The sequence below is a fragment of the Anabrus simplex genome, chromosome 11 (genome assembly GCF_040414725.1).
Source record: "Anabrus simplex isolate iqAnaSimp1 chromosome 11, ASM4041472v1, whole genome shotgun sequence".
NCBI lineage: Eukaryota > Metazoa > Arthropoda > Insecta > Orthoptera > Tettigoniidae > Anabrus > Anabrus simplex.
This window is the reverse complement of record NC_090275.1, coordinates 15,259,496-15,271,011: the sequence shown is the minus strand read 5'-3', so window position 1 is coordinate 15,271,011 and position 11,516 is coordinate 15,259,496.

The following is an 11,516-nucleotide window of genomic DNA, read 5'->3' as shown; positions in this document are numbered from 1 at the left end:
CAGGGATGAATGCTGGTCTTCAAAGTCTTATCACCAAGAGAATAAGAGATGTGATTGAATTCTGAATGTGCCAAAGACCTCCAGTGTGTTAGTGCAACGTTAAATCACTGAATTCTGAATAGTGTAATAATACCCAGTAGTTACAAACTGCTGAAAAACCGGCTAAAATACATTCTAGGAATCCTAAACTTTATTATGAAAACCATTCAGACGTCAGACCCTTATAATGTCTTTGTGGAATCTGAGACTGAGAATACAAATCTAAGTAACCTTCGTCCGAAAGCTCTTGGTAAGCTTTGTTATGAACAGAAACTAGTAGGAATCTATCAAATTACTCATAAGGGGCATAACAGAATTCAAGTTGAGTTTACATCTCGGACGAAGGCCACCCTTTTTCTTTCCAATCCTATACTTAAACAGAAATTATCTGCATATATTCCGTCATTGTGTATCACCAAAATTGGTATAATTAGGGAAGTAGACAAAGACATTACTGAGGAGGAGATTCTTAAATATGCGGAATCATCTTGAATCAAGTCAAGTAATCCTGATGAGGGTCCCATACACTGGAACCGTACTCTAGTTGGGGTCTTACCAGAGACTTACATGCCCTCTCCTTTACATCCTTACTACAACCCCTAAATACCCTCATAACCATGTGCAGAGATCTGTACCCTTTATTTACAATCATATTTATGTGATTACCCCAATGAAGATCTCTCCTTGTATTAAGACCTAGGTATTTACAATGATCCCCAAAGGGAACTTTCACCCCATCAACACAGTAATTAAAACTGAGAGAACTTTTCCTATTTGTGAAACTCACGACTTGACTTTTAACCCCGTTTATCATCATACCATTGCCTACTGTCCATCTCACAACATTAGCGAGGTCCTTTTGCAGTTGCTCACAGTCTTGTAACTTATTTATTACTCTATACAGAATAACATCATCTGCAAAAAGCCTCATCTCTGATTCCACTTCTTTACACATATCATTGATATATATAAGAAAACAAAGGTCCAATAATACTACCTTGAGGAATTCCCCTCTTAATTATTACATGTACTGTACAGATAAAGCTTTGCCTGATTCTCTGAGTTCTATTTTCTAGAAACAGAGCCACCCATTCAGTCACTCTTTTGTCAAGTCCAATTGCACTCATTTTTGCCAGTAGTCCCCCATGATCTGCCCTATCAAATGCCTTAGATAGGTCAATCGCGATACAGTCCAACTGACCTCCTGAATCCACGATATCTGCTATATCTTGCCGGAATCCTACAAGCTGAGCTTCAGTGGAATAACCTTTCCTAAACCCAAACTGCCTTCTATCAAACCAGTTATTAATTTTGCAAACATGTCTTATATAATCAGAATCTGTTCCTATAGTGGCTGCAAAACGCATGAATAGGTTATCTCAAGATGGTGTTACTAAATATATACCGACTGGGACCTTTAAGATCACTTTCCAATGTCAGGTGCTACCACAATATGTGGCTTTATATACAGGTAGGTGAGAAGTTCGGCCTTTTATTTTCCAGCCAATTATTTGTCAAAAGTGCCAGTGTTATGGCCATACTGTTAAAAATTGCAGGGCTAAAGCACCGCGTTGCTCTAAATGATATATAAGTAATAATAATAACAACGTAAACGTTTCCACCTTTTCAATACTAAAATATATTCACAAAATTATAAATTATAAATTATAAATTATAAATTATAAATTATAAATTTTGTGAATATATTTTAGTATTGAAAAGGTGGAAACGTTTACGTTGTTATTATTATTACTTATATATTATTCTCAGTTCAATACGGACCAAAAACATGAAATTCATAACCATTAATATTGCTCTAAATGTGCGCAACCCATGATTCAAATGCATGCACCACTACTAGCTTTCAATGCAGTAGTTGTCTGGGAGATCAGACTGGATTTTTGTATTGTCTGGAACATAAAAAGCATCAAGAAATCAAAAAGAAAGTGGTGTTAGAAAATAAATCCTATTCGGAAGTTACCTCCTTTACTTCTTCTTCTTCTTGGTTAGTTTTTGGACATCGTCGTATCCTCTTTGGTCCAGTCACTGGTTTGCGGGATAATTAATGTCTGGGAGAGGTACCAACATGAGAAGAAATTAGTACACTACAAGATAGAAGGGTGAGCTATGTAATGAAGTAAATGACAACCGGTAATAATGAAACTGAGGAAAAAACCAATAATATAGAGGCTAAACTAACTAGGATAACCCAAAAACACAGGGATACAGGGTTCTAATGCTTCACGTCTGTGTGGTCTGCCACGACGTCTTACTACAAACAAACAAACAAACAAACAAACTCGACCGGACCACAAATAAGGGTTGGGATGCGAAAGTTCGTACCTATAGGGAAGGAAAAGGTTAGAATTGAATGTTACAGGTAACTAAAAAAATTAAATATTAAGTCTACAACGCGAAAAGGCGGTTGAAACACTAAACACGAAACAGTTAACGGCAGTTGGCAACCCGCATGTAGAAGCTTAGCTACGAATGCATGACGGTGATGTTCATATGTCTGACACTGAAAAATGATATGATTGACAGGACCTACTGCTCAAACACATGGACATAAGTTACTTTCGATAAGATTAAGGCGATAGAGATGAGCAGGCGTACACACATGATTTAAGCGGAAACGTATGATTTGAAGAATATGACGCCGAGTGTAGTAACCAACGGCGAAACACGGTTTAGTAGGAATATCAGACAGTATCGTGATTAAGTGCTTACCTTTAAACGGGGAAGTGCGGCGCCATTGCACACCACTGATCGTGGATGACGTGAAGCCAGTATTCCCATAAGGCTGTGTGTGAAACTGCGTTATAGTAGACCAATCCAGTACCCTGGGCGGCCTCGTTAGATAGGATATCCGCTATGACGTTGCCATGTTTTCCAGAATGGCCCGGAAGCCATGTGAATAATACTTGAACATGACGGAGGGACAAGTCTGAACGTAATTTACGAAAATGTTGAATGTACCAAATATTAGAATGTTCGGGATTGTCTAAAGCCATCAAGGTGCTTTAGTAGTTAGTACAAATAAAAGCTGTGAATATTCCAAAATATTGTATGATGTTGCATATGTAATATGTTCCGATAATTCCATTACAGGATCCGCATGTGTTACTTAGCAGTAGGGGAAAGTCCAAGTGATAGAAAAAGGTCATCATATACTTCTTGTAGCTGTTGTTTCCATGGGTCTTTTGGGTCCATTACTGCGATTAAAGCTGCAAAATCGTTAAAGAGTTTTGGAAGCAGTACATCAGAGTGATCGTTTGATTTACCATGTAAAGCCATGACAGAAGGAGAGACCGATATTGGCGCAGGAGGCGCCGAAGGTTGCCCTTGAGGACTCGGCTTCCGGGATGTAGATGCAGGCTCGTTAGAAGTAGCAGGTATCAAACGTACGACTGGAGTGCCAGAATGTTCTGGAACCGTCTTCGGATTACTGAGCAAATTAAGATATGATGCCTTGTCATAACCTGGTTTAGCGGGTGGGCGGGAAGGGTTACTAACCACCATAGTAAATTTACGCTTTCGAGGGAAAGTTTCATCCGATTGAGATGATCTATAGGGTAAAGGAGGAAAATGTTGGGGCATCAGAAGGGGGTTAGATAAGGACTGTAATGGGGCAAAATAGTTTTTCACTTCGAAATATGATTTGTTTCAACACTCATAATGCGTTTAATTTCTTTTTGTTGTTTGTGGATTTCACAATGTTCTGCTCCCGCAAGATGATATCCGCCACAGTTAGCACATTTAACGACTGGGTGAGTGCAGTCTTCAGTAGAATGAGTAAGGGAACACTTTCCACATCTCGGCTCCCTGGAACGACAATTAGTAGCGGTGTGTCCATACCGCTGACATCGTTTACATAATAAAGGAGAGAATATAAAGGCCTGAACCTCTAACATGACTTTAAAAATGGACACACTTTTCGGAAGTTGTTGACTCTCGAATACAACCTTCACAGTACCTGTAGGGATATATTCAGTTTTTCCGTCTTTAGATGAACGTCTATTTAGACGTTGTACCTTCACCACTGGATATGGCGAGTCTAAATAGGTGAGAATGTCGGATTCGGAAATAGTAGTGTCTACTCCCCTTATGACCCCTACTCGCTGAATATTCGAAGACGGAATAAAAGCTGTCAATTTCTTTTCCGTAAGAATGGGATGAGAGAGAAAGGCGTTTGCAGCCTTACTAGACATGAAAGTAACTTGAATTCTATTTCTTCCCTTCCTATGGATGGCCTTGACGTCACTAATGTGTCTCTCGTAGAAAATCCGTCCCAGAGCCATAGGGTGAATATGTCCTATTTTATTTGTAGAGTCAATCGAGTCGACAAATACTATGTAAGGGCCAAGATGAGTGGTAGAATAGGTAGCTACAGGAACTTGCGGACGCTGGTCCGAATCACGTATTGTATCTTGAGAACTGTCACGTTGGGTAGCAGTATTACTAACGTCCATGGGTAAATCCTTACGCACGGCACCTGTACCAATATCAGGAGGCCGGCCTAAAGGGCCGCCGCCACTATCTACAGACATAATAGCCCGAAAAGAATTACCCTACACTAGCCCCAGAACAAACACAAAAAAAGGACTAGAATATGAACACAAACATAAAAAAAACTCTACTTATCTACGGACAGGAAAAGGCCGCTGCACCAGTGACCGGAGCGAGACGTGTGCACCGCACAACAGCCGAACACCGAATGTGGGAATGTGTACCTCCTTTACTACTCCCTTCACTAATAGGTTCAAGCCACTGATGGGTCCACATCTTTTTCCTCCTTTGCCCAGTACCACAAGCCAGAGATCTACAGACCCCCCACCTAGAAAACGTAAGTTTACCTCTGTGGTTACCTCATCTTCTCCCAGGGTTTGATGTCAGCAGCTACAAAGAATTGCTTGCAGCACCATAAGTTACTAGATCAGTAACTCTGAAACAACCCAGTTTTACCATTAATGCTAACATGGAATTTCCAAGTACCTCTAACAGAGTCCCCAATAGTGGAAACTGTTAAAACCCTTCTCTCTGGGGAAAAGGTCCAAGCTTTCTCGAGAAAGATGTTGCATTATCTGCAGCAGGCAGAGGACAACTCAAAGTGGTTTCATCTATTAAACTGTATACATGAGGATGTTTTAACATTAATTCACTCTTTAATACCTAACTTATCTAAGTAATGATAACATTACAATGGAATGTTCATAGTATCCTCAACAAGAGGCACGAGTTATTATTGCATATTAATTCACATAAACCCCACATCATATTTCCTAGTGAAACTTGGCTATATCTATCTAGCCGTATTCATATACCGAATTATTATTGTATCCGCCATGATGACTACGGTCATCATGGTGTCTGCATTTTTATCTCATCTCACATCCCTTTTACTTTAATACCAATTACGTATTGTAACCGTTCATCACCATGCCATAGGCATGTTAGGAGGTTTAGTCAATCATATATGCCATTTTCTGCAACATTTTGCAACATATAATGTCGTTATTAGCAGTCTACATACCGAACCGGGATGTGAGTTGCGATACGCCGGCCCGAAGGGAGCAGTTTCCTGCGGTGTATCAAAAAAAGGATAACGTATTACCCCGGAACCTTGAGATCGCGCTCTCACTTGTGCAAGCGAGGAGGAGAGATGACACTACGCATGGAAATGTAGGTTGTCAGAGAGTGGGCTGAATTAAGGTGTGTTAACCCCCAAGAAATAAATAATATATAATAATAATAATAAATAATTTATCCTTTAATAATTCAACACTGCATTCATTGGTGCCATTTCACCATAATTAACTAGAGGAAGAAGAAGTACACATTTGTCTGAGATAATCTATGGAAATTTATGAGTCAGGTCTCATTAGAACTGATGTATTTAATGCTAAATGCTAATGACGCATGTCATATAGTGGTACGCAGACTAAAGATGACTGCCAAGATCTGGCAACATGAGGAAAAAAGTGGGAGGTCTTGCAAGATGACCCATTACGCATGAATTTATAAAAGGACGCTTTTGAGATTGTGAATGACCTGCTGATCGTATTGATTTTAAATGAGATCAGTATAAAATAGAGGTCACGAGCTATAATTTGATCGCTTTCACATCACTGTAAGATTCTGTTTACCTGAACTCAATTTCGATCAGGGGCGTGGTTTGCCTCCTCCACAACCACTCAGCCCAGATACTATAAATAAGACCCGGACTTAGATGCAGGATCCCATTGTAATTTGTGTAGCCGCAGTACTCATGTGTTAGTAGTGAACTATGGATATCAGTGTATGAAGTGCTGTGTTGAGGAAGAAAAACACATCAATGCAGTGTAAAATATCACGAAATAAGCCGTGTGGTACAAGATAAAGTACAGTGGTGATGAATAGAAGTCTTATCCCAACATTTAATCTTTTAAATATCGACGACAGTCAGTCACGGCTTACGATGCAATCATCAAAGGAAGGGCAAACACATCAGGTTGTTTAGAAGTAGTGAGACAGCTAATTACATTCAGTAATTAATAGTGACCTATCTAAAGCATTTTAAGAGTGAGTGATGTTTAGTAAAATTAAAGAACGGTATTCCTGATAAAATTAGCGTTTGCATAATCCATGGACACTTGTGGTGATAATTAGTCAAACTGTGTGATTAATGGGGAAATGAATAGTGATTTATAAAAACTTGCCACTATTTGGATTAATCTATTTAAAGTTATTAGTGGATCTAATCAGCAGTAGATTCTTTGAAAGCACATAAACAGTGTTTAGTAACTGATTTTCCCATTTTTGCCTGTATGTTCGTGAGTGATCATCGAACCCGAGAACTGGAGCCTAAGATAAACGCACATAAGTGCCTGCAGTCATTTCTTCAGGGAACGTCTAGAGACTCCAATAAGAAGGCCACAGTTCGAGACATGGATCATATCAGGATGAAGAGGAACCAAGGACTATCAAAGAGAGGAGCAGTCATCATGATGATTTAAAATATCAAGTGTACCTCCGAGATGGCAGCAAACCATATCCGCATTCAATGAGTACATTTATTCTGAATATATTAAACCACAAGATTTGCATACCAGTAGCAATTTTTATTTTTTAAATATTAAAATGTTATAATTAATAATATTAAATGTAGGGAACACTATACGCGTGTGTCTGGGAAAAAATATTTTATTATTTTAATTAGGATTTCTTTGTGATTTAAGAATAATCATTGATATTTTAGTGGGCTTATTTGCATGAATTATTATATAGATATCATAAATTCTTAGTGCATTTGAAGCACATATTGAGAAGAATAGCGCTTTAACTAAATTTATAATTTCTTCGTAATGTTACTATCTGGTAAATATTTTCATAGTAATTTGAATATAGACTATAGGTTTGCTTCAAGGTGATTCAGGTATTTATAAATCCCATATAATAATAAATGATCATTGAAGATGTTCCAACCGAGGTAATATGTGAATTACATAGATACGCGAGTGAAATCGAATTAGTTAAATAACCTGTGAGAATGGAGTCTTCTCTGTAAATTAATAGAATGGATTTGAGATGCACTGGTATGATGTGGGAAGGTGAGGCTTGTGAAATGTTTGAGATGTTGGAATGATAAAGAATTATAATAATTATGGCTGTCGTGATGTATTGAATTAGGCTGAATATATAGCCAGATAATAACTAATAAGAAGTGGTGGCTCTCAAATGAATGCGTACTTGAGAACGAGCCAAGATGACAGAAAGGAAAAGAAAGAATACAAGGTGTTTTTGTAGCCGCAGAGCAGGACACACTTGCCATTGTCATAGAACGACGGATTTACAATGTAAGGTCTGAAGGGAGACTGTGTTGTTCCCAAGAGTCTTAACATCTACCTGCAAGCCTTCTTTCATTCACCAGTGCAATATCGATTCCATGCTAATGATACGTTATGAGTAACGTTGATAATTTTATGATTTTGCGAAGGATGGATTCCTCCCCATTTTTATGTACTAAATTAGCTCGTGATAGGAGTTTCAGATTTTTTACCTCGGAAGCTGAAGAACGTGGGTTCGACTCACGTTGGAACCATGGATTTAACCTGATACTATGGCTTGATTAGGCCATAACTGCAAGATGTATTGTGTGCTATATGTTTGATATTTTTCTATGTAATGTGTTTATGTGTTTTATTATTCCCAAGTGTTTTATGGTGATGGGTTCGATACCAGCGTTGGTTGATTTTACTTTGAATATAATAGGAATAGGTAAACCCAGGATAAGCGTATTTGTTCAGTGTAATATGTCATTGTTGTGGTCAATTAGACCATGTGGTTGATATACGGCGATGCAATCTCGTGTGTGAAAGAAAATATACTAATAAGATGCAAAAATTCCACAACCATGATAGTTAATTAACGATATGATTTAACGAGGAGAAAGTGCCATCTTTGATCAGCCTATATGAATAATAGATACCATCGAGTATCACTGTTCTAGATAAATAAATTTACGTATGTGAAATATGTATATAATATCAGTGCGTATTTATCAAATGATTTAAGGTATGCCAAGCGACAACAACTGTGAATAAACTGAAAGGACATTAAGGCATGCTAGATATAATTATTGTTTCAGTCTTGATTATTTCTTTGTTTATGTGTTGGAATATGACATCATCTTGTGTACTTACCGAGTAATTTTATCAGTATAATAAAATGTTTAGCAAATATTCTCAACAAAGATTCTTCTCATTTAATAATAATAGTGTATTCCTCTTACATTATAGAGAACCCTACTTTTGTTATATTTTATGTAGTGCCTATTTTTCTCTTACGAACATTCCATTGCCCATATGCTTTTGAGCTCTAGCCGTTGACGCAATGAAAGTAGGGAGGACGAGACTTCGAGCCCGGGAAATACTTCCGAAGGTTCTCATCCAACAATTCCATTTATACATCTGTTTTTGAAACCGAATTATGTAATTGTTGCCCTGATATGCCTGGGATGGGTACAGTATACAATTCCAGGAACCCAAACAGTAGCTATTAACATTGGGACTATTATCTTCGTATCTACCTGTTGTCCACCCAAAGTTCAGGGTTCTTTTGCCAATTGGGATAAATTTTTATCTCAATTCCCCAACCCTGTTATATTTAAGCGGAAATGTGAATGCACATCACCCTAGTAGGGAATGTCCTTTATCATGCCCTAAAGGGAATAACAATTTTGAATTAGTGGACCGATTAAATTTACACATTTTAAACGATGGATCCCCAGCACGTGTGACCTCACCCCTACAAAACAGAAGCACCGTGGATATAACATTATGTTCCAGTTCAGTTGCACACACCCTGTCGTAGAAAGTCATGAGTGATACCCATTCCCGATCATCATTACACTGTTAAACAGTAGTCCTGCAACACAACTTTCAAAAAGTTTGTCAGAAAAATGGCGAACTTTAACTCCATGCAGTTTCAATCCTTTGCAGTTGATCAACTATCTCACCGCTAAAACCCTATCATATCTTATTACGATTTCACTGCTCTGATTACTCAGTATTTAGACCTATTTCACCCTCGCCAACCCGGCCTGTATTCGGGGCCCCTTAGATACATTCGTTGGTGGTATGATGCATGTGCCACTTTAATCTCCCAGAGGTCTGCCTCTGTAGCGTAACGGTTAGTGTTATTAGCTGCCGTACTCAGGGGCCCAGGTTCAATTCCCAGTACTGTCAGAAATTTAAGGATAGTAGGAGGGCTGGTGTGTGGTTGAAATGGTACATGCAGCTCACCTCCATTGGGGGTGTGACTGAAAAGAGCTGCACTACCTCGGGATGAGGACAGGAGTTTACTTTACTTTATCTCTCAGAGAAAGAAAGCGCTACATTCTTTCTGGGCTTTTGTATTCTTACAAGCTTTCCTATATTACAAGGTGTTAGCACCTCAAACTCAAGCGACTTTTAATAAGAAACGTTGTGATGCATGGAAATCTTTGATTTCATCCTTGAATAGACAATCGCCATTACAACTACTGTATATGGAGGGCTATTTCTCAACTATCCCATCACTTCCTTCATGATCCACCGAGCTCGATAGCTGCAGTCGCTTAAGTGCGGCCAGTATCCAGTATTCGGGAGATAGTAGGTTCGAACCCCACTGTCGGCAGCTCTGAAAATGGTTTTCCGTGGTTTCCCCATTTTCACACCAAGCAAATGCTGGGGCTGTACCTTAATTAAGGCCACGGCCGCTTCCTTCCCACTCCTAGTTCTTTCCTGTCCCATCGTCGCCGTAAGACCTATCTGTATCGGTGCGACGTAAAACAACTAGCAAAAAAACCATCATGATCCTGGTCCTCAACATGGTAATATACAGGCAATCACCCAGTTTCTTTTTGGAATTTGATCCCTGATTCGGTTCTCCCCTACTATCATTATATTACTCCTCCCATCTCCAATAAATTTGCCTCTCTTATCACACCAATTGACAGGAACGAATTAGATAGAGCAATTCATACTGCGTTAAAGTCAGCATTCTACTTGGAGAGTTCTGTTAAAGACCTACCTGAGTTCACGACTTAAAGAGGCCACATCATGTAATGATGGAATTGGCTGATGATGATGATGATGATGTGACCTTGTTATAAAGCCTTTTTGGTACTCCATTGATTATTACAGCCTTATGGTCACCTATTTCTTCAATTACCTCAATTTTATCAACAATTTGTGTAAATCCTTCCTCCCAAATAAAATTACTTGCCAGTTTCTGTTAATGGGCTTCATTTGCAGCTCCATTCCATTCAAATTCAGGCAAGTTTAGATCTCCCCATTATGTTACCATATCTTTATTATTTTTATGAGTAAAATCTATTATTTTCTCAGATATTTCCATGTTCCTTTCCTCTCTTCCAGGCTCATATGTTCCTGTAATTCCCACCTCCTTCATATTATCACAAACTAATTTTATCCCTAATATTTCATCCCTTTCATTGGAAAACCATTCATGTGAGTAGTAAGTTTCCTTCACCAGAATAAACACCCCCCCTCCTATTTTATCTCCTTGGTCTGCACGATACTGTATACCCTTCTGCAAATACCTATCTATTACCCACCCCTTCTCTCAACCATGATTCCACTCCTATCACCAGATCAATCTCATAAGATTCCATCAATGTACCACATTTTAATTACTTATTTACTACATTTTACCAAGAGCAGTCTCAGACTTCCTTCCTCCCTAAAACTTGACTTGCAATTGGGTACTGGTAACTTGAAATTCCTTACTTTCCTGAGCTTCAATTTCTAGTGGACTTAAACAGCTTGAAGTACAATTTCTACTAGTTTTTGTGGTCGTTATTATAACTCTTTTATTATAACTCTTTTTAATCGATAGTATTGTTAATATAATGTAATATATAATATAGTATTAAACACATTGTGTACATAGTACTATTTATATAGGCTACTTGTTGAACACATTTATTATTATTA